The following is a 25597-nucleotide window of genomic DNA, read 5'->3' as shown; positions in this document are numbered from 1 at the left end:
CTCTGAATCCTCGAACTATCGTCTCGTGCATAAGCATTGCCTTCCTTCTTATTCTTATTATTTTTAAGGTAAATAGAGGATCAAATTTAGCGAATTTCCTTTGTCAACAAAGGCACGCTTCAGGTATTGTGCGTTGATGATTGTCGTGAGGTGTAATAGTCGGAGGTGTTCTTCTGGTGTGCAGATGTCATCGTCAGAAAAGGTGATAATGTTGGTCAATTATGTTCGAGGATACATTGGCAGGGTGTATGGTAATTCGCTTGCAATGAGAGATAACGCCTTTTATGCTTCATGAATCTGATCATCGGTGAACCATACAGAATTGAAAATTATTGTGCCACGATGATCCGAGCAAAATTTTAAGCAACGTGTTCCAATCCAGCAATGGGTAATTAGACTGCCATGGCTTTATAGACCTATTTTTCTTCGTCATTCTCATGTTCGCTCCAACCATCAACTTGGGGATCGTACGCGATCATCATTACATGATTTTGTGGGCGCATGTTCTCGTTAATCATTCGACCTCCCAGGTCAAATTTCCAGCATTGAACTTTCGATGGAATATCTCTTCGAGCCCAAGGTATTTTATTGTTGGATGTAGTACCTTCTGGTGGAAGTCACAGTATCTCGGGTGCGTCTTATTTGTTTTATTCACATCAACCAGCGTTCGAGGTAGGATTACGTCGCGGTTTACTACCCAATGGTTTAACAGTCCTATGAATTGTACTTCGGTACACGAGAATGGTGTTGGGGAACTGGGATTAGCTCTTCAAGCGTCTCTGGTCTTATCACCTCCAAGATGGTAAGGGTAAAACGTATTCTGCCTTTGTCTCGGCGCCTGCGATCCTTCGTAAACCGTGTTAACTGAATGTTTCCATGCTTGTTCGGTTCTCGTCAGGTTGAGCAAGTCCGCACAAACTGATACCCTTGCAGCCGCTTCTTCAATGAAGGTGTGGAATCAGAAGTTTTCCAAGTTACAGCGGAAATCAACAACGATTTTTCGTACACAAATCTCTAGTAAGGTATTTTCAGCAATGTCTTCGTGACATTCCAAGGACAAATGTCAAAAATGCCTGACGTATTTTCGATTTCCTCGCTTGCTCGCTGAATGCATATTCCTACTTAGATGGATGTAACTTTATTTTTGGATAAGTAGACTTTTTTCAGGGTTCAATCTGAAAGCTTAGTGATGGTACCGAGCTCTGCGCCAACAAAGAACCAACTAGCACCCGAGCAGGAGATGGATTCCATGGTAACCCTTTGTTAATTTAGTCAATCATTTCTGTCAAAATTATTTCTCGCTATTAATCTTGCAACATCTTAAATTGATATTTGTGTTCTTCCGTTAGCCTATAATAGAATTACATGATTGGTGCCTTATCTTATATCATTCACATAATCGAAAATAATTTGCACATGAGATTAGAACAAAATAGAGAAGTTCACATCTAGGGTTCGAACTTAGGAATTCCATTGATTTTTAGGAAGAAATTTGAAACATGGGTCCTGAGCTTTACTTGGCATAATCTAGTTCTTGATTAACTAAATTTTCAGGCTCCTAGGTTCAATATTCAACAAACTTACTAAGTTCAAGTTACCTGTTTTTCACTTTTTTATTTATTTGCTTGTCTATTACCTCTTGCTTTACCATTTTTCAATTTCATTTTCACTGCTTATTTTCATTGCTTGGTTTAGTCACAGAATTTCCATTATTCCTTCTTGATTATCATTCTCTCCTTTGATTACCTCATCACCCAATTATTATGCGAAATTACACTTTATTCTCATTGAAATTGCTTTACTCTTAGTATTGCTTTATTCTCATTAATTTATTCATCATTTCAATAGCTTGTAACCTTATATCTTATAGTCTCGCTAAGGTAATTTATAATCTCTCTTTTGCTTACATTTGTTTGCATTCTTAGTAGTTTATACTTTATAGTCATCATTTCACCTTTTTGATTGGCCCTGATTAGTGATAGTTTCATCTCTCTGAGTATCTATAATTCCTTTCTAGCTTTTAACCATCTTCCGACTGTTGGTTGTACCTGTCTCTTGACCGTTAGAGTCTCGTGGTCTAAACTCTTAACTTAGTATCCGGGTAGGTCGTTATTGATTGGCAGTTCTAGTTCTGCGATTCCCGTCCGTTTTCAAGTTAGTTCTGAAATTAATCTGTGGTGCCGAATTTAATCTGCTTCGCCATCTTAAGTGTGCTGAAACTCTAAAGAGTATCACCATGAATATCTTGTCTTGGAACTGCCAAGGAATTGGTTCAAACACCACTTCTTCCCATATAGGCAAACTTTGTATATCTTTTAAACCAGACATTCTATTTCTTTCTGAAACCAGATGTAAGGATGACAAGGTAGAAAAAGTGTTGTTAGGTTGTGGCTACAAAAACTTCTATCAGGAGGTCTACGTTTAGCTTGGGGAGATCATATGCAGGTAGAAATAAAAAGAAAAACTAGACGAATGATTCATACCGTAGTTACAACCATGGAAAATGGTATAAAAATAACAAATGATTACACCTTCCTATATGGGAACCCAAAGAAGGGTGAACTCATAAAGGATTGGTTATGCTTAGAGAAAATGTCAGTAGTAATAGATAGTCCATGGGTAATAATTGGAGACTTAAACATCACTTTAGCAAGCTCAGAAAAACAAGGTGGGAAACCTTTTGATGAAGCTCAAATACAGAATATAAAAGAAAACATAGAAGATTTAGGTCTCATCGACTTAGGTTTTATTGGACCAACCCATACATGGTCTAACAAACAGAAAATTCCTAAACTAATTAAGGCAAGGCTTGACAGAGCCTTAGCCAATGCTGAGTGGTTAATCACCAGCAGACGACGGTTACTCATTTCCCAGCTGTTGGGTCGGACCACTCTCCCATTCTCCTCAATTCTAAGCCTCTATCTCAACCTCAAATAATTTCTTATAAATTTTTTAGTCTCTGGCTAGATTATCCTGAAGCGCTCCAAATAATCAAGGAATGTTGGGAAACACCAGTCATAGGATCCCCCCTTTTAGAGTTATTTCCAAGTTGAAACTAGTTAAGAAAAATCTGTCCAAATGGAATAAGGAGGTTTTTGTTGTGGTTCAACAGAAAATTAGACTCTCTCTAGAGACAATTAACTTAGTCCATGCTTCAAGTCAGGATGGTAGCAAAGATGGACTTTTAGCGACACACATAGATGAGCTAGAACGGTTATATGACCAAGAAGAAAAAATTTGGAAAGATAAGTGTAAGGAAAGTAATCTGCGATTTGGAGATAGAAACACTAGGTTCTTTCACTCGTGCACCTTGAATAGGAGAAGAAGAAATAGAATTTCTTCTTTACTGGATAAAAATGGAGTGACTCACAACTCACATGCTGGAATCTCAAACACTCTTACTCGTCCCTTCAAAGATTTCTTCAATGAACCTTTTGCCTTGCTTCTGAACCCGGTTACAGACTTGTTTTCTACAGAGGTTTCAGCTGCAGAAAACGTTTATCTAATTGCTATTCCCTCTTCTTCTGAAATCGAAAAGGTGGTAAAATCTCTGGCTGTAGATAAGTCCCCGGGACCAGATGGTTTTAATGTTAAATTCTTCTCTCACCAATGGCCAATCATTCGTAATGACATTGTGAACATGGTCCAACATTTCTTTCGAACCAAACATATTCTTAAGGAAATAAACACTACTTTCATTGCCTTGATTCCTAAGAAAGACAATCCTTCTAATCCCTCGGACTTTAGACCGATTAGTCTTTGCAACACAACTTATAAAATTATCTCTAAACTACTTCTTAATAAACTAAGACCAATATTATCCAGGATTATTTCCCCTTTCCAGCCGGCTGAAGGCCAGTAGGAAAATAACCGATAACATCATTATGGCTCAAGAGGTAGTTCACTCGATGCAGAAAAGTAAATTCAAAGTAGGACTAATGGGAATTAAACTCGATATGAGTAAAGATTTCGATAGGGTCAGCTGGACCTATCTCTTAGAGGTAATGAAAAAGTTAGGCTTCTCGGAGACTTGGTGCACTCTAGTTCAGCAGTGCATCAGCACCCCTGCCATTGCAATCTTGTGTAATGGGTCTCCCAGAAATTTCTTCCATCCTTCGAAAGGAATTAGGCAAGAAGATCCTCTATCCCCTTACCTTTTCCTGATTTGTATGGAATGGCTCACTAAGCTTTTAAGGAAAAAAGAATATGAAGGTAAGATTAAAGGAATTGGTGTATCTAGGAATAGCATCCCTATCTTCCACTTGTTATTCGCAGATGACTGCATTCTGTTTTCTAAGGATACTCTAGTATATGCAAAGAACATTCTAGAAGTAAGCAATACCTTTAGTACTGCCTCTGGGCAGATGATAAATTTCCAGAAATCTGGAATTTTTTTCATCCGTAAGTTTCCTAATAAATTTGGTAAAATGATAATGAAAATCCTGAAAATTCAAAAGATTAACATTTCTTATTCTTATATGGGTACTCCTCTTTTCATTTCTGGTTCAAAAATCCAATGCTTTGACTCGATGGTTGCTAGGTTTAGAAGTAGATTGCAAAATTGGAGAGGAAGAACACTCTCTCAAGCGGCAAGGACCGTAGTAGTCAAATCCATTCTTGAAACTCTCCCCATTTATCAAATGGGATGTTTTAAGATTCCTAAGAATATTACCGACCAACTCATTTCCCCACAAAGAGACTTTTGGTGGGGAAAGAAGGAAGGTAAAAAAGGCTTTTTCCCCATAGCCTGGATAGCTCTATGCAAGTCTATTAATGAAGGTAGTCTAGGTTTTAGAGAAATTGAAGCTAATAACTTGGCACAACTAGGTAGATTAGCTTGGAATTTGTTGGTAAATCAAAATGCTCCCTGGGCAGTTGCGCTTAAAGCAAAATACTTTAGGAAATGTAGACATGCTCTTGATACAAAAATTACCAAAACAGGGTCTTGGAAGTGGAATTGTATCCAAAAGGGTCTAACTCAAATTAAACCTTACTGTTTTTGGGAAATAGGGGATGGCAGCTCCATCCACATCATCGAAGATAACTGGATTCCCGTGGACAGAGAATTGGCTCCAACTGTCCTACCTTAGTCTCCCATCTTCTCCTCCCTAATTCTTGTTCTTGGAACATTAACTTACTCCAAAGCACTTTTGACCCTCATACAGTAAACACAATCCTAATGGTTACTGTGAATAGGTCTAAGAAGGACATAATTAGATGGACACAAAGAAGAGATGGCAATTTCTCAACGAAGTCCTTGTACAATGTGATTAGAAACCAACAGGAAATTCATAACACTATATGAGATCAAATATGGAGGATAGATTCTTCACCTAGAACCGTTTTATTTGTTTACAAATGTAGGCAAAACATGGTAGTTACGACGGATAGGCTAGCAAGGTATGTAGATATCCAAAATGTTTGTGCTTTGTGTTCGCAACAGTGGGAAACGCTTGAGCATATTCTTGTTAACTGTACGTTTGCAAGAAGTGTGTGGTTTGCTTTTAATTCAAACCCATTCCCGCCTGGATACTCCTTACATTCAGTGAATGAATAGATAGATAGTTGGCACAATGCTCCTACAGGTTGGTGTACAAACAAGGGGTCTTGGAGTGCTTTTTGCGCTTCAATGGTGTGGCATATATGGAAGGCAAGGTGCGATAAGACGTTTGAAGGAATTCAACAAGATCCAAGACAAGTCCATCGTAATGCAGTTCGCTTCTGGGAAGAAAATAGTCAAGCAAGGAAAGTGGAGCACCAACCAAATCACACTAGCCACATCAATGTGGTCAAGGAAGTATAGGACTGGATCCCCCCTATGCCTGGGGCGGTTAAAATAAACATTGCCTCTTATTGGGATATCAATACTAACACTTCTATTTATACTATTGTGTTACATGATCATTTGGGTATGTGCAGGAAGGTGATGCGGAAAACAGCGCAAACACAAACTAGCGAGGAAGGTGAGGTGTTAGCAGCAGTGGAAGCTTGGAGTTGGGGAGTACATATCGAAGCTACAAACATCCAAATTGAAACCAGCTGCAACAACCTCTATAGGATGATAAATGGAGCTCCAAACAACATTTCTTGGCAAGCTTTAGCGAGATGGGATGCTAGTAAACAAACAGTCATAAAAGCGAACATATGCGATAATATTTTCTTTTTAAGTATTGTAACTAAGAAAGCCAATCAGGCAACTATTGATTTGGGGCAGATGCCCAAAGCAACAGCAACCTGTGAACCTTACGGGCCTCCCCCCTTTTTTTATTTTCAGAACTCTTAACCGGGATAGGTTGCATATTAGCGAATGCAACAAGACCCAAACAATGTAACTTTCCATAATCTATTTACTAGATCTTTATTAACAACAAAAAAAAAGAAGACTTTTTTCAGGAACAAGTGGACCATTTCCGGCCATGTCTTAATGCTTCTGGGCCTCAAGTTGTCATACCATGTGAAAGTCGTATCTGAGAGGAAGTTTGGGAATTCATTTAAGTATAGAATGTGATAGGCTACATAGACATTCCCGGAGGATATAAAGATGTTGATATGCTCTTGGGTGTTACCTTGCCTATCATACGTTTGAACTTCAATGACGTGTAATCCTATGAGAATGGGTAATCGGTTACTTCTATTGGGTACAGTGACTCCACAGCTTCTTGATTGTCTTATTTAGTCATGCGGTAGTGAGCTTCTAGGAATTTAGCGACGGTGGCCTCCGAAATGGGTGCTGGAAGTGACTCCTTTATGGTGAACGTGGCTAATCCTGGGTAGGGTCACGGTCCTCCTTGGACGAATTATCTCAGTCGTGTTTTCCATGTATTTGCATAATCATTGTTTCGAGCTTGTACTGTCGTGACGTGTGCGCTTCCAGTTCCTTATTGAGGTATCGAATGTATTGCCCGTACAAGTTATCATTTCCAATTGTTCTAACCTTTTCCCCGGTTGGAGTGTCTTCAGTTCTGGGCGCATTGGAGGAGCCTCCATTTTCGGTTATTGCACCCTTCCCTTTTCGTCCTGGCTTCGTATGTGTAATATCCTGTATTTTTATCTAATGTTTCGGTTCGGGTTTGCCCGACTTAGCCAACCATGTGGTTTAGGTTGTTCCTTTGTCTTAGCCTAACTGGTTTGTTTGAACTAGAAAAGACAACAAGTTCGGGTGGAAATAGAGTCACCCAATATATTTATTAAATAAATATATAAAATGAATAGAAAATGAGAAGACAATTAATATAATTAAAAAATAAAATAAAATGTTGATTATTATTATTAGCATTATTATGAGTATTAGTATAAGTTTATATTAGATTTTTGGAGAGAGGATTTAGAAATTAGAAAACCAAAAGGCTAAAGATTTTTAGAGGAGATAACTATGGAGAGGAAGAAGATGGATTGGAGCTAAGGTTCTTGAGGATAAATTATAATTAGGAAAATCAGTGGAGAATCAATGGAATTGAGGTAGAATATGAAACCCTTTCTCTTTTGATATTTTTTTTTGAGTGTTTAATTTATGTGATTTTCTATTGTTAGGTTTCAGTAATTTATTTGTATAATTACGTAATTTTGATTGATGATCAGGCTTTTGTTATTGATAGATAACATATTTTAGTATCATTGGTAAATATTTGAGAATAGTCCACCTTAAATTCGCCGTTGAATGTTTGTATCAATATGGATCATGATTTCTGAAATTTCTGGACAGATTCACTTTATCATGTTTTTGATTGATTTAGGTAATGTTGATGATTTTAAAATGATGTGTAGTCTCATGAAAGTTGTAGGTTTATGTATTATGTTTCATTGTGCTTTGGATTTGCTCAATTTCATGTTAGTATGAATTTTCCATGAAGTTTTTGGTAATAACATGTAGTATGCTCAGTTTTTAGGATGATAATATAAAATCATTATCTTTTGATTGAGCCGTTAATTTACTGTGAATTTTTGATACATGGCTGTTTATTTAGTTATTTATGGACTCCTAAAATATTAGGAAGATCGGATAAATTAAATTACCCTGAGATGCATGATGTAAAATGTCTGCAGTTAGCTTGTTTGCATAAATGCTTGAAAGAAATTCATGTTGTTGTTGGTTGTGTTGTTTGTAAAAAAGATTTACAAAAGGAAATAAGTTCATGTTTTTCTGTTATATGGAATTTAGTTACATGCTAACGGCGGGTAATGATCCCCGAGAGTTAAATGGGTAATGATCCTCAAGTAGGAACTTGTGTTTCCTGACCATCGATGTCGGTTGTTCGTGACGGATAACGAAAATGAAACGGGTAATGATCCTCGAGAGTAGATGGGTATGATCCCCATAGGAACTTTTGTTCTGGACCATCGATTGAGGTTGTCAGTGCCGAGAAACGATAGGTGGGTGTATGAAGCAAGGCTTCTGTACCGTGAACTCATGGTTTGTTGGTGACTATTAATATGTGAATTTATGTATGAAATCTAATTGTATGAATTTTTGAAAATATTATTGGTGTTGAACTCAAGTGTTAAGCTCTAATTAGATAAATTATTGGTAGTGTTATTGGTGTTATGAACTCATGAGCTGAACTTCAAATGAGTGAATTGTTGAAAACATAATTGTACTGTGAATTGATGATTGAACAAATGAATTTGATGATCTGTTGAAAATAATATTGGTGTGGTAATATTATGGTTTGAGTATGTATATCATTGATTGCTTGATGTTGTGTCGTATAATCATTTTGTATGTTACTTGAATTATTGACATTATTATGCATGTTTAAGAATTGGGAATGCATTCTACCGAGATTTCATCTCACCAAATTGATATTCCTTGCAGATTTATTAGAGTTGCGCAGCAGAAGATAGGATTGAGTAGCTTAGTGATTGAATTGTTTTATTGTATTACTTGAAATGTAATTTGAAATAATAAGTTTGTTGGAAATGTTGTTACAAATGATTAGCGAATTCATATGTTTAAATTCTAAATTATGTTTGTTGTAATTAATAAATTAGAAGAGTTATATGAATAAATCTCTTTCCGACCCGTAACGCTTCGAGTTCGGATCTCCATATGGGTATGACTTTAGTCCGGAACTCGGGGTGTTATAATATGATAGTTAGTATTCAACCCGCTAGTGTTGTGTTGACCTCAACGATGTCAGCATTTATGAACTTCTACTCATCTTGTATGTCTTCGATGAAAAAAACATTGTGAGTTTGTAACGCCCCAAAATTAAACTACTTATTAATTCACGAGATCAACTACATAATGAGGAATTAAGGTTCTAAATCATTCACTTAAACATCCCATGGTTCTGGTACCACAATCAAAGTCTAGATTATTATATTTGTACACCAGGTTCACGGTACTATCGAGCCTCCCCATAAACCTATAATTTTTTCCAAGGCAAAATATAATAACCCGGTCATGCTACTAAGACTGAACAATCAAGCATAATATGCATACGACCAATCTCCCAATATAAAAATATGGTTATGTAATATTGGTTGTCTTTACGCCCCTAGTAATTTCATAAAATAGGTATACAAAAATATTCGACCCCAGCTGCCACCAAACAACCTCGAGGGTCTAAATAAAATCCATAGGATGCTTTTACGTCTCGCCATGGTAATATTGGAGATTTTTACGCCCCTAAAATAGTATTAGCTGCTTTTACGCCTCTAGTTAACTTATTGAGGAGCTATAGGGGCACCACAGACTCTTCTCGCGAGGAAATTGACACTAATATCAGGCAACATACCCATTCAACTGCATTCAAACATAAATGCATATAAACATGCTCACAAAATAATAAAGACTTATCATGCTCCGAATAAAAAGAAAAACTTAATGATTACGAGAAGGTTACAGAGTCCCAACCTGTTTTGAGTGCCAAACACTCCAATTTCCAGATTCTCAATCTACAATTTTTTATCCCTGGTCATCATCATGATTGTCATCATATTATATGTGTAATTACCATCTGAATCAACATGACAATGATACATGAATCTCAGTCGATATCCTTTGCTCTATCTCAATCTTCATTATAGAACTCCCATATCTCCTTCTTTATAATTTTATGCTCAAATCGACCATCGTAAGGGTAGCAAAAATGGTCGGAAAATTGGCCGGAAAGTCTACAGGTGACCAGAAAGGTCATCGGTCAACTAATGGTTAAAGATAGCAGTCAAACTAACTGTCAACATTAATGGTCCACTGGTCAGCTAATTTTCAACGTCCATGGTCAAGTAAAAAGGTCACGGTCAACAAGTCAACTGGGTCCAAGTCTGGTCAAACAGGAAATCGGTGAGTCAGCATTGATTTAGCTGAGTTAACTCAAACAGATAATCTGAGTCAGATGACTTCCTGGGATGATTAACAGGTTTAAACCATTTCGTCATCCATTGTTTCTAATGGCATCTGAATGATGCAACATAACATCAAATCCTGTATTACCAAATCTATCTCAATCCATCATTATTTGAACTTTACTAGCCCATAATTATAATTTTTATCACTACACAGTTCATTCATTCAAAACAACTTTACAATTCATTTATAATTTCAAATTCAGCTTACCTGAATCAGTATCTGCAAGATGGCACTGGAACCATTATATGTTACCCTACAATCACCAGTACAACATTTTAAGTGCTTGTTATGTTTACAAACACACAAAACAGACAACCACTTGCTCTTACTTAATAGTTCGTCATGATATTGATCCAATGAAGCTTTCTTTCGTACAACATTATCTTCTTTTTTACCAGTTTTTTAATAAATTTCGTAAGTTGTAACTTCCAACCTACCTTATATCATCAGTTACAACACAAACAATTAGCCACATCACCACCAGACTTCACTACACCATAACACCAATATCCACAATTCAACCTTTTGTACATTCAGCTGAATCTCTACCAGACCGATTAACCTCAACAAAGACTCATTACAATAATGTAGATCCATCATCTACTCAATTTCATCACTACATTCGTAGTTCACCATTGTTCAATCGTCTTTGTAAGAACACTGCTCATCCGAACTCGTAAGTTTTGCTATATTAAGCTTGTTGTCAAATTTAGTTGTACAAAACTATATCTTACATCGCCATATCACCTGTTGAAGATGGAGATCGAAGATATTTGGCGAACTTCATCAATAAAAGGTATGTGAAGACTAAACCATTGGTTCTCGAAATATGAAGACTTAACCATTGTCTTGTTGAAATCTCGAAATATGATTCAAGTAATAGTCATATACTTGATGAATTTAGTTAAAAACAATTTATTGTTTGTGAACTAAGTTATGATTCAAATTAATCATTTGAAAATAGCCCGAGCGATGATATTCGTCATTAATCTCATTTGGGTTCGAATTGGTTATCAGAGAGATATAGTGATAAACACATTTTTGTGTCTAAGTTGTCCTCAATTTTTTGTATTGTTGGTACTCGATTTTGTATTTATTATGGTGTTTTATTTGTTTGTAGGTATTTTTGGGAAATAAACATTTTTGGAAAAATCGGCTCGAAAAGTTGTCTAAAGCACCCGGAGGACACGTGTTATTTGGGCTCTCACTTTTGGATAAGGGGCACCCACCTGATATTCGCACCCAAGCAGCTGGATAAGGGGCAACTTCATCTCATTCGTTTGATATTGGCGGGAACTGTTGCAGCCACCGGCCAGAGATTAGGGTTCATACTTTGGTGATGTTTTAGCGAGACTCAATAACTGTAATTGCACGGGAAGGCTTGACTGAGATTAACAGGCATGGTATGGGCTTCAAAATTAACTGGATTTGGTTGGATAATCGGCAGTGAAGAAAACAGGGCAACTCGGGTTTTGGTTACTTCATCCCGAGTTTTGTGTGTGTTGGCGTGTATCTAGAGAGTAGTTTACTCTATCTATGTCGTGTATGGAACGTGTAGGACCTGTTTAGAGTGTGCTGGCAGAAAATCAACGCGTGAAAAGGAAAGTTATAGTTGCCAAGAATAATTCTCTTCACTGTAGAGTTATGGGAGATCTTTTGGAGTTATGAGGAGTAATCCTTGGTCCTACGGAGTATATATAGGGTACTGGTGGAGCATAGAAGGAATAGAGAGAGTTTGGGAGAGGTACAGAGCATTAACAAAGACGGACAATTAAGTTGCAGAGGATAACAATTTTCTGCTGCTGTGAAGAACACGAAGAACATTTGAGACAATCGTTTTGCTACAGTGACGACGACATCTTGGTTTTATCGTTCTCTGTAACAGTTGATTTTGTAACAAATATAAGTGTTACAAACCCGGTTTTTATCATTTTTTCTCCCATTCTCATTATTTGTAAACACCATTTGAGCAATGAAATCAACTTTTGAGCGTGTTTCCAACATGATGAGAGGATAGGTACTCGGTGATTGAGGCAACAGAGGAAACTATTCACTCATGCTTGATTGGTAATTTCTTTTTACAATTTCTTTAATTATTTATTTAATTTAATTCACTATGATCAACATAAAGATAAAAATGGTTTTCTTAATTAGTTGTGAATCAATTTGATGTATTATGCTTAGAATCAATTCTTTGATAATTCATGCTTAGGGATTCTAATTTAATAATTGGACACATTATAGATTAATAGTGAATTAATGAGAAAAGAGCTTAATAATAATTCTTGAAATATCACTATAAACCAATCAACTAGAAGGAATAGTGAAATCCGGAGCCTTGGTCTATTTTTAATATCTTGAAATCAAATTTTGAATTAAGTTCTTTTTTTTTTACATCAAGAGTGTTGGTAGCCTAGCAACAATCTGGGTACCGACTCCCTTTTGAATAATAATACATATTCTATGAAAAAGAGACCCCACTACTTTACAATTGGCATCTTGACTAGCAAGATAGTTCCTCAAACTTCTAAAAAAAACATAAGTATCATCACCTAACTCACCAAATGTTGTGAAAGACAACACCCCGAACTCATATCCATGTGCTAAGCACTTGTACAAGTACTTATTGCGCTTGCGAGTGACTGCATCAGAAATTGCTTGGCCTGGGGTAAAAAAAGTAGTTCGGGCACTAGTAAATGGAGAGGTACCTGTGACATCATAGAAAATGTCCCTACCATTTTCCCAGTTATAAACCAGTAAATCTACAGGCCTCAAAGCTTTAATCGAGTCGGATAAGAAACCCATACAGACCTCTTTACGAGCTGCAACACCCGCTTTATAACATATGTTTGCAAATGTATCACGTACCATATCATGTCGAAACTTATTACCGACTTCGCTGGCACAATGAATAACATGATCACCATATATGTCCATATACCTTTTACAAAAAGGACACAAACTGTCAGCTGCAAAAATGGGAATACCTAATTTGTAACTCAAAACTGCACGAAATTGCCGAGGCCCAATAGATTGGTTCAAGCCCTGGATGGGTATAGCCTTGAGAAAATCCATAGCGTGATCAGCTTTATTATATTGCCAGAGTGCAGTATCTCTTGCAGATAACGAAAAGTTGATGGGAAAATCCTTCTTGATTACAACAAAATAACGAACCGCCAGTGACTTCATGAAATGGGGGGCAGCAGTATTAATATCGAAATCAGCAAGATGAAGACCACAAACCTAAATGTATGCCTGCAATGCGAGATGGAAGCTCTATCCATGTTATGAAATGGATGCATCCTGCAACATAGTGTTTTGCAAATACTGTGTTTGAGCATATGAAGCAAGATAACAATACCTAGATGTGTCTGCCATAGTGTGCACTCCCACTCCACTATCGGAAATGGGAAGTGTAGCAATTCTCTGTTGTAGTTTCCCGAAACCAGCACCATCACCAACCACCAAGTGCCTCATAAATTGAACCAGATGAGTATCAAATAATGTTGTGCCAGACTGAAGTGCTAAGGGAGAAGTTGTGCGCAACGTGAAATACAACTTGTACACCCCAGTGTAGTTACACAAGAGAAGCAATTCACTCTGTGGGTCTTTTATCTTCTTAATGGAGTTCATTAAATGTATAGACTTATCAACTCTACCTTCCACCAAATCATTGCAATATTGCAAGTCTAGACTCACGGCACCACCAAGTAATTTCACACTATGAATAAGTCTACTAATATTGGACGGGAAAACACCACGTGCTTCTCTTCTTGGATCATTAGTTGGCCAGAATATCTCTGTCTTATGACATTCAAGTGCTACCCTCTAGCAGAACCTTCATCTTGGATGATACTAAGGGCTTTTGCAACCTCCAGTGTATCACCTGCAATGGTACCATCGTCGAGGTACTATGAATGAAGGTCAAGAGTACACTCCACTGCAATCTGTATTACAAGTGGATGAAGTATAAGAGTAAAAGGAAGTGGCCCTAATGGGTCACCTTGTTGGACGCCTTTTGCAGATGATAGGACTGTATCATTATAATACAATATATTCGTCTTACAATAACAAAATTCGACCCACCTTGCAATGTTGGGACATTTGGATCGAACTTCATTGACTAAAACGGTCCTGTAAACCATGTTGAATGCATTGGATAAGTCAACGAACATCATGGTCATATTATCTTGTCTTCCTTTCAAATCCACAAGCTTGTTTGCTGAACGTAAGATGGCTTCCCTACCGCATGGTACCCCAACACCTAACTGGTGATTGCCAAGGTATGTAGTCAAATTTTTGCACACCAAAGTAGCATCCAATTGGAACATAATCTCCTCCATATTGTGCCCACTGCGATAGATCTCAATCCACCACCCGACTTGATCAAAGGAGTCAATGGTGCACTTGCGACAAATTCACCAAGAATGGCAGGACATATACCCTCCATCCTTAGGTTAACAACCCCCGCAATAGATTGTAATAGGTCTTCTGCTACAGCTGCAGCTGCACCACTCAGAGCATCCAACAAATGTTGGGATCTAAGACCATCTCTCCCACATGTTGTTCCTTTGGGGAAGCTCTTCAAAGCCTGTAGAACACTTTTACAATCCACATATAATGTGTTTGATGAGGGGTTATCCGCAGGAATGATTGGAGGTGGTGCAGAGGGATGTTTCAATTGCAATTCATGTAATTTGTCCGGTGTAGATGGAGCAACCCCAATAGATGACAAAACATGGATTGCGGCTGTGTAATAAACTTTGCTTAACTTACTTATACAGGCCTCAAGATTGACATCCTTCACCTTCCTGGCAGGTCGTTTTTGCTGGTGATGGTTGGGTTTGGACAACTCCAATATTTTCTGCACCAAACTATAACATCCGTACGGCTCCTTCCAAGTTGCAAGTGCTTCGTTTATGGCAGTTATCTGTAACTTCTTCCTTACACATGATATCTATTCATTGGAATTTTTAGGCATATACAAATTCAAAGTGCATACAGGCAACAACAACAGATTCAACCATGCACATAAATCCAAGGGTTTAACAATCACATTAACTAGTGAAGATTTCAGGGCTCTAGAGAACTTCAATCTACAAGGTGAGGGAATACTTACTGTATTTGTTATTTTCGTTGAAAAATATCAAGCATCTCGACAGTTAAGGTACCCACAACCTCCTCAATCGTTGTACTATCATTTGCGGCATTCAGAGCATGTTGAGGTGGAGGTTTCGCAATACCATGGATAAGTTAATCGGCCCCAGTAACGTTGAAAGGCCCATTCACGACATGCTTTCCTCCATACATGTGTGTGTAAACACTTCATACACAACCATAATTGCATATCATCCAACCCCTTTTCCCAAGCATTGTAGAAGTCTAGATTGTACGTATCCGTTCTCTACAGATCTCCTTTTCTTCCTCATTAGGAAAATGCATATCTTTCATATGTATGTAAATTGAAGTTCTTGCATATCCCCTACCCCCGAAACCATCATGAAAACCATCATAATTGATAAATGGACAATGAGACCGACCATCATGTGCTTTTACAGGTGCCATTTGAGGTGTGGGTGCAGACCTTGAAGGGGATCCATTATCATCCAGAGAAGATGATGATGGTCTAGAAGATCGTCTTATAGGCATTAATCTGAGTAGTATACATACAACCACAACAACAACCCTAGGTTTGGGAAAACAAGTGAATGAAAAAGATTACCTGTAACTAAAAATTAGAATTTATTGTATGGGAATTTAGGTTTTCAACACCAATGAAAACTCAAATTTCCATATACCAAAACGATAATTATACTTGCGCCACTGAGGATTAAGGGTTACTCGAATAAACTTCTGCCTTACAACCAAAATACCTCCTAAATCAGCATCGAATTCATACAACACTCAAACAATTGATACCTAAAACACCAAAAAACCTCCAAAACTGCTCAAGGAAGAAGCACTGAATTTCCTTGCACCACTGAAGAAACCCTGCTACACCAACAAAACCTTCAACTTTCTACAGGTAACCCCCAAAATTCTAATTACTCAAAGAAGCATCCTGAATAAACCTTTCTCAAAGAAAAGAGAGCAATTGGAGTTTCTACACCCTCTAAATATGTTGAACCAAACACAAAGCACAATATCAAAGCAATTACTACAATTTCTCTCCTTGAATTTTGAATTCAAACACCCCTGATGCTATAACAACTATTACACACACAGAAAACCAATTCTCAAAACGCTAATTCGAATTTCAAAGTCTCTACAAAAATCTACAACACCAAACACCTATACATAACAAAGAAACTGAAAAAGCAGGGGTCTAACAACCACACCCAATATTTCCATTAGCAATCTGTACGGACTAACTCCAATATACTTTTAAGAGAATCAACTAGCTAGACAGTCAAACTCAATCTTAATAAAAGTATATCAAAGAGTTATATCTTTCTTTCTCGATTCAATACTCAGTCAAGCAAATAGAAATCTGCGAGTCTAATTGAATACAAGAGAAATCACTTGAATGGTACCAAAAACCAATGTTCAAGTATCAATTAATTTCAATCAATAACCAAAGGTTGGATTTCCCGATTGATTGATTCAAACGCACAACCTGTGATATTTCAATTATATAACAAAATATAATGCAGAAAAGAAATAACACAGACACCAGAAGTTTTGATAACGAGGAAACCGCAAATGCAGAAAAACCCCGGGACCTAGTCCAGATTGAACACACACTGTATTAAGCCGCTACAGACACTAACCTACTACAAACTAACTTCGGTCTGGACTGTAGTTGAACCCCAATCAATCTCACACTGATCCAAGGTACAGTTGCGCTCCTACGTCTCTGATCCCAGTAGGATACTATGCACTTGATTCCCTTAGCTGATCTCACCCACAACTAATAGGTGCTACGACCTAAAGTCAAAGACTTTAATAAACAAATCTGTCTCACACAGAAAAGTCTATGATAATAAATAAATATGTGTCCCACAGAAATACCTACGAGTTTTTGTTCCGTCTTTTGATAAATCAAGGTGAACAAGAAACAATTGATAAACCAGACTTATATTCCCGAAGGACAGCTCAGTATTATCAATCACCTCACAATAATCTAAATTGTATGATGACGAAACTAGATATCGTGGAATCACAAACGATGAGACGGAGATGTTTGTGACTAGTTTTATATCTTGCCTATCGGAGAAATCAATCTCAAGGAAATCCTTACGATTGTACTTAGTACGATAGAAACAACAAGATCAGATCACACAACTACGAGAAAGTAGTATCGGTCTGACTTCACAATCCCAATGAACTCTTAAAGTGGTTAACCTACAGGGTCTCGGTAGAAACCTAAGGTTAAAGGAGGATCGACTCTAGCTAATACAACTAGTATCACACAGGAGGTGTGGGGATTAGGTTTCCCGGTTGCTAGAGTTCTCCCTTATATAGTCTTTCAAATCATGGTTTGCAATCAATGTTAGCTTAGTAACAAAGCATTCAATATTCACCGTTAGGTGAAAACCTGATTAGATTCAAGCTAATATCTTTCAACCGTTAGATCGAAACTTAGCCTGTTACACACGAATGAAATGCACGTTTTAGGTTTGTGTAACCGTACCCAAACTTGTACATTTAGTTGGTTCAACAATAATTAACCAAATGGTTAGCCATATGAGCACTTTCATATCAACCATATTCTTCTTCACCATAACTAGTTCAAATGACTCAAATGAACTAGCTAGAGAGTTGTTCAATTGTTTAGATCTTTATAATAGACACAATTGAAACAAAAACGATTTGATTGACTCAATTAGATTCATGAACTTTATAGCCACGGTTTGGAAACTTGTATTCCTTAGTTTATATAAGTTTAAGTTCACAAATAATCTTTTTTAGAAAAAAACCAACTTAAGTACGCTGACTGGTACACGGAATAAGTATTGTAAATAGTTCACAAACTCCAGCAGATTTTCTCGGGAAGAGAACCTCCGACAGTATGCGGACTGGGTTCGCGGACTCTGTTCCGGTTTTCCTGAGCAGCAAAGTACGCATACTTTGGTTCAAAGAATAAGGACTTATACATGTATGAGTTACCACACAATGATTATATCCAACAATGGTTATATAATCTAAACTCTCATTTCAATATTTGAAACATTCATAGAGGACGTTATATAGTTGTTGTTCACAAACCATTTTTCGTCAAAGCCATTTTCAAGTGATTGAAACTTAACATGACTTTCGTCACTAGTAAATATGAACTTGGCCAAAGCGAAAGCTTACCAACACATTTCGAGAAATAGACAAGCGAGATAAACTCGGCTCGAAATAGCAAATGTGTATAATCAAAGTCTATATAGAAAAACGACTTTTGTTTCAAGATAGTAGATAGAGTGGATAGATTTTTGAGTGATAGATAAGTTCAAGTCTCCACATACCTTTTAGTCGCTGAAGTTCCACCAGTTCCTTGAGTAGTTCTTCGTCTTTGTATGATGATCGCCATGGAGTCTTGAGCTCAACTACACTTTCTATCCTAGTCCGAGACTTCGCTAATAGTAGACTAGAAATCAAGACTGTTAGAGCATTGCTCGGTTGAACCCACCAAGCGTTGGTATGTCAAGTTTGGTTGTCATATTGTAGTGAATCAAAACTCATGTTAAGAGTCGCTTGATTATGTACTAGATCAACTTCGTATAGGTTAGCTTGAAGTATTAGGATATGAGACATTACAAGTATTGCGAAGACTTGGAGATGTGAAGAAGCAAGGAGCTACAACGGCAACAATCATCCTTCCACTTGAGGTTAGTGATATTTGACTTGAACTGTTTCATTCCCTAACGTATCTTTCAAGTCGTGCATATTTAAAACATAACTGCGAAGAATATTTGAACTCTAGATAGACATAGTATTAAGGAATACAATACGAGGTTTATTACTTAACCATTAAACTTTGTAGATAAGACATTGCCATAATCATTTGAATGTTATTGTGATTATGTACCATAGTGGAAAATGGGATTTTTAAGTCTGATTAGGATTTATAAAAATGACTACCAAGGGTGCTCTTAATCATCCAATATTTTTGAAGTATACGTATTTATTAAAAAATGTACCCAAAACTGAATCGAGCTACGGCGGAAGACTTAATATATTAAGGTAGTTTTGTAAATAAAAAAGCTTCTAGAAGGAATACAATTAGGACTGGGTGGGGATCTAGTTTCTATGGGTTTCTCTCTCTTTCCCTCGTTTCTATCGACCTTATCTTTCCATTCGCCTCCCTCTTCACTTTTCTCTTATAGAGGAAAAACTATGCAAAAAAAATTTGATCGTCCACTTCCATCTGCTTTTCACTCGGTCCTTCCAATACTAGTTAGCAATAATCACCACTATTCATTCCCATGTTTCCTTCTCTAAATTACTCCCTTGCACGCTTTCACCTGTAGGGTTTTATGCAATATCTTATTATCATTTACCAAACCCTAAGTCTATTTTTTAATTCAGTTTTTGATCAAAACCATAACTCATTCCTATCATTTTTCGATTTGAACAAATACCAGTAAAAACCCCTAACTGAACTGAAGAAACCCCTTACAGAATTCTGATATTTTTTCATCTTTAATGAACATTCAACTGATGTGTTTTTTTCTTCATTTTTTCATTTTTCAGTTAGGTTTTTTGTTAATAGGGGTGCAGATCTAACTGATTTTAGCTCAAGGGGTTATTCAGGATTTGTAATTTCTTATTGTTGACTGAAATTTTGGGATTTGTTTTCTTCGTTTACTCAGTTGGGTTTTTTGTTATATCTCGAATTGTTAACTAATATCTCTAATGATTACTGAAGGGTTGATTTTTCTAGTTCTCTGACTGAAATTTTGTTTTGTTTTGAAATCTTATCCATGTTGTTTCAATTTTTCTCAATTTTTCAATAGCAATGAAGGCTGTAATCTGTGTTAATTTTTATATTTGTGTGATTTATGTTCAGAGTGACTTAATGGGAGATTTGTTTTCTGGATCCCCACTAATTCAATATATGTTGATGATATTTGACTTTGGCCTGATTATGTTGGACTTCCTTTTGTTATGCTCTTGTTTGTGTATGCTAGCAGTTTTGATTTACTTGGCTCTTTTGAAGTTAGGATTACCTAATACACTAAGCTTGAAAATGAAGCTTACCTTATACAGGTAATTGCTATTTCTTATACATTTACACCCTTTTGTACGTATAGGTTACTGATTATTCTTTTTAATCCAGATTGAGATTATGAGCAATTTTACAAGTCTCGATTCTTATTATGTTACCTACCCTAAAAGCTTGGTAATTATTTCTCCAGTTTTATTGTTAAAATCTTGTCTTAGTTTTTCTCCTGTAGTTGAAGTCATAAGGAAGGTACCTGCGAAAAGTCTCCTTTAGATTTGTTCTGTTTTTCTGTTATGAATAGGTACCTATCTTTACATATATAGGTGATGCTAAATTTTGTTATGTCAACGAAATTGATGAAAAATAAGAGGATGGTATGTAAGCTTAGTACCAGAACTTTAGTAAACTTTAAAGTGACGTCAACTACTTATTTTGGTATATTTTCTGTTATAGGATTCTAGATTTGGAAGTTGGGAGCCATAGAACATCCCAATTATCGATGGCTTTACCATTGCTTGATTGATTACTTTATAGTTGACAAGATATTTTTTCAGTGGTTTCTCTTAAGATTGGGACCACATCTAATATCTTTAAAACAGAATCTACTTTGTCTTTGTGTTTACAAAGTATATGTAATGTTTATGTATTGCATAGGTATTTTGAGAAGTTGAAACGATGCTATTACGCATTCTTTTATCATCAACTGAAGGTTTTATCTGTTGTAATTGCAGATATATAGAGAAGAGTCTTACGGGGGAGAACAAAGAATGAGCTATGCCTAAAGGAAGTCCCCTGTTGAGGCACTAAACTGATTTCTCATATTTTTTGTTTGTTGTTTATGTTCCATCAACATTACAATGCTCAATTGTCAAAATTGCAGGTGGTTGGTAGAAGTTTGTTGAGTCGTGAGGTAAAGGGACATTCGAGTTACAGTGGGAGGAGGAAATTGATAATTTCACATTAAAGTAAACCTGCTATTAAAATTATCCATCTAATTTTTTTTACAGTTGATTTAGTCATTTATCTACTGTATTTTATAGGCTGAAAACCAGAACTAATGCATTGTTATTTTGTTGCCGTGTGAGAGGTACAGTATTGCTCCAGTGTGCTAGTCTTGAAAATGGGCATGCTTGTGACAATAGAAGCCATTTAGAGTCAGGTAACTAATATTTTGCGGGGTTATAAAATGCTTCTAACTTTTTCTTTGATGTGATTCATCTTTAATAATGGTTGGAGTCGATGTTTAGTTAGTCTCACATGCACTTGGATCACCTTTAAATTATCTAGTATAGGACTACTTAAGGTGCATTACCTCTGGCCGGTTGGATTTCTTATGGATGGATTAGAAAAATAATGGCATGTTACTAATTTGAAGCAATTTTAAAGTCCGTTCAATTGAATACACCATGTCAGTTCGGATTAGTGGAATACCTTAGTCTTGGAGTTCTTTCGTGCACATAATGTTTGTTTTGAAGTATCTCTGTCAACTTGTATTTGTCATATTAACTGAATCAGGAATTAAACTATGTTTTACTTCTTGTATGTATTATTTTTTAAATGCTCCATACCCTAACTATAAGTATCATCGTTTATGTGCAGGAAGTTACAAGGAAAGATGATGTTGCTGGTAATGATGATTGTCCAGTGCAAATAAAATTGGTTGTACTTCATCTCAGCTTGAGCATGTTAATTTTCAATATCTGAATGCTAAATGTAGATTATTGATAAGGTCTGCAATCCTGTTTGTTTAATTTCTAATTGGAAACTTGGTTCTCTCTACTACATACGCCATGTCTCTGGATTGTGGGTACTATTAGTGAAAATGTTGGTGAGTCCAATTTGGAATAACTTTCGTATGCATTGTTATTTTAGGTACACACCCTCCTAGTTCACATTGAAAAACATCTTGTAGAATCTCCCAAAAGATCATGCCTAAGTGTGAATGCTTATGAAGATCTGTATGTGATTGCATCCGCAAATTCATCTCCGGTAATTTTAAAATTTGTTTCTGACAACGAGCATTGAGATGGAGATCAGGTAATAATTATTGAATGAATACTTGAATTTTGCTTCTTTTTATTTTCTCTAAGTACATGGAGAGATGAACACATGGTCACCTCTTCATGTTATCAGAAAACAAGCTAAATCCAAAGATTGAAGAATGTTGTCAGGTATAAATCTTCTTTACAAGTTAATGAACACCAACATTAAAACTCCGTTCTTCTATGACTATTGCTTGCAATAGCTACTTGAATTTTTTATTACACTACCATTGTTTTACTATCATCACCGGCTTCTCCTTCACCAAAACTTTTTGTTCAGTTTTCAAGGCTTGTAATTATGATTTACGATGTCCTTCTGTCACTTACTCTGATAGTTATTTATTTTTTTATTTGGGGTTATTGCATATAAGTTAGGAAGATTATTAACCTGGATAAGGAAGATGTCGTGTTTTGATAAATAAGGCAAGGAGTGTCAAATCCGTAGACTCACAGTTGTGGGTCCTGTAACTATTTGTACATTGCTCGAGATCTGCAATCATGTCTGTTGTAAGTATACTATTCCGGTCAATTTGGCAGCTCAGTTCATCTTTTTGCTGGTTTTAGTTTATTTCATCGTTTGTAGGTTGGTTTCCACCAAATGTAAGAAAATACATCATTAAGAAACTAAGAAACTAAAATGGTGTGAATTCAGTAGTTGTGTAGAGTTTTCTGTGGTTTTGAACTTAGTGTCAGTTCAATTTATATTGTACAATAATTTTCCAATTTTGAATGAAATGGTGAATGTTTTGATCTGTTTATGCAATGAACTTCTAATTTCAGTTCACGGAATTCGTAATATTCAGTTGTAGTCAGATTGGGGTTCAGATGAATCAGCTTTTCTGAAATTATTCAGCCCATATTAAAGACTTCCCAAATCTGTAAATCAGCTTTTACAGGTTTTTATATAAAACTAAAGAAACAACTTTGTCGACCAGCATTTATTTTAATACTGGTAAAGGAAGTCTTAATTTCAAAAATTAAAAGAATCTCAAAAGCAGTCATTTTGAGAAATAAGACTACAGGATTGGGGCTCCCAGAAACAGTCCTATTTAGAAGTTTTAATGCTTTTTCTGGCAGACTTTTTTTTTTGCATTTTCCACTAGTGGTATGGGTATGAGGCGAGGATTTCATCCTAGGGAACAATGTTTACATGTGTTCTAATGAAGTATGTTCATAAACTTGTTTGTGAACCGAAAAGGAAATTTCCAGGTATTATTGGTTTTGTTATTCATTGCATATCTTATGAACAACCAATATGTGTGATTGAGTATAACCGCTCACAAATTATTTGTGTTCTTGGTAGAACTATTCACAAAGGCCTAACTTATGTATTTGTATGACTTTTATTAGTGAAACCGATCTTAAGTAATCACTTGAGATGGTATGATCGGGTTTGTGTTATGTCTGACCAAATATGGGAAAGGGGAACCGATCCTAGTAAGAGGTGCAGTACATCACCAAGGGGAACCGATCCTTGTATGAGGTGCAGCAAGGTTTATAGCAGAAAGGGGAACCGATCCTATGGACATGTGCAACACGTTTTTAGGCAAAGGGGAACCGATCCTATGGACATGTGCAACACATATAAGTTAGATACCATATATATGTGGGGAACCGATCCTAGTACCTAGTCAACCGAATTTTTGGAAAGCTAGTGTGACTATACGCATTACTCACATGGAGGTAGAACCGAAACTTGTTTTGGTAGAACCGTTAAACCCGTGATTGTGATTGAATGTTTGTTTGATCAATCACATAGTTCTTGAAAGTCAGATGAACCAATTCTAAGCTTGTTTGGAAGTGTGGAAAATCGGTTTCAAGGTTGTAAGTGTGAAAGAGAACTTACAAAGTAAGGATGTCGACATACTTTGAACACGTGCTGTGAATATTTATTTCTTTAATTATTCAAAGTTATGCCTTAATAGCTAAAGGAAGAAAATCCCAGAATCGAAACATAAATAAGTTAAGAATCTTTTAATTAAGGTCATTAATTTCATTTTGTAGGGAAATATAAGAATTAGTAATGTGCATTTACTAATTAGATTTTCCGAGAGATTTCGATCATTATTTTTGGACAGAGCATTTTCAGGAATTATGGAAACCGAACTTGTGCTTTAATGAATATCTTGAGAATATTTTCGGTTTTGGAAATTCTATGGTGTCCAAACTTCCTTTTCTATAAATACTTTAATTTTCCCTTATTAGCAAACTAATCCTTGGTAACAACAAGCTTCCTCTTTGTTGTGTTGTTACTGGTGTAGCCGCCTCTTCGGAGAGGAGAGTAATCTCTTACGACCGCTCAGTTTAAAGTCTTCTTTGGGATTGAGAAATTTAGCGTGTACCGTTGGTGGGAAACTAGATAATTGTAGTTTATCTTTTGTTTTCGATTGATTTGATTGACTAACGGTGGTTGAAATCTGATTGCACCTAGTTTGTTTATGCTTGAGGATCTTCTCTTCTGATATAAGATTCACTCAAACTAGTTCAGAGTTTCGACGGGGATCTTTAGACTGTTGTTAGTTCTAAAGACGATCTTGTGATAATCCATTGTTAACATACTCCGTTCTGTGCGTGATTGATCACAAGAGATTCAAGTGATTGTGTGCAGGTTTTTATTGAAGATTTAAGAAGATTTGAAGACAAATAAGATATTGAAGATATGACTTGGGTTTATAATCTTTGGTGTGCACAATACTTGTTTTGGTAAAAGAGGATCCAATTAATAATCGGTTTATCCTTGTGGTATATTGGATTGATTAATTGAGTAGATCGGTATCAACACAATTCTTTGGATTAAGAGTGTTGTTGGCTTAATCTTAAACGATTACTTCGGTAATTGAACATAAGATAGATCTAAGGACCTGACGATGGAGTTTATGTTAAGATAAACAGAAGATCCTTTGTCCGACTCATATCACTTGGTTGAATAGAGTTGATACCAAACAAATTTTTTGTTCCTTTACTATTTGGAATACGAACCAAGGGAATTGTTCCTAGTACGTGACTTATTTATAAGTTGGAGGCGTGGGAATACAGACGGAACTAGGTGAA

General features: G+C 36.4%; 2 long non-coding RNA genes across 3 annotated transcripts; both read left to right on the top strand.

Annotated features, from left to right (window-relative positions):
- The first annotated feature begins 752 nt into the window (after nucleotides 1-752).
- On the top strand, nucleotides 753-6378 carry LOC113330393. Of its 2 annotated transcripts, XR_003350235.1 has the most exons (4): nucleotides 753-802; nucleotides 899-1022; nucleotides 1157-1252; nucleotides 5920-6378. It is a non-coding gene; the product is annotated as an uncharacterized LOC113330393 (long non-coding RNA). The 2 variants fall into 2 exon arrangements; XR_003350234.1 differs by lacking the exons at nucleotides 753-802; nucleotides 899-1022 and having other exon boundaries at nucleotides 1051-1252.
- Nucleotides 6379-21622: 15244 nt separating this feature from the next.
- Nucleotides 21623-22518, top strand: LOC113330551. Its single transcript, XR_003350311.1, has 3 exons — nucleotides 21623-21663; nucleotides 22104-22233; nucleotides 22377-22518. It is a non-coding gene; the product is annotated as an uncharacterized LOC113330551 (long non-coding RNA).
- Nucleotides 22519-25597: the final 3079 nt, after the last annotated feature.

The sequence above is a fragment of the Papaver somniferum genome, unplaced genomic scaffold (assembly GCF_003573695.1).
Source record: "Papaver somniferum cultivar HN1 unplaced genomic scaffold, ASM357369v1 unplaced-scaffold_118, whole genome shotgun sequence".
Taxonomy (NCBI): domain Eukaryota; kingdom Viridiplantae; phylum Streptophyta; class Magnoliopsida; order Ranunculales; family Papaveraceae; genus Papaver; species Papaver somniferum.
This window is presented reverse-complemented; position numbering and strand designations above follow the sequence as displayed.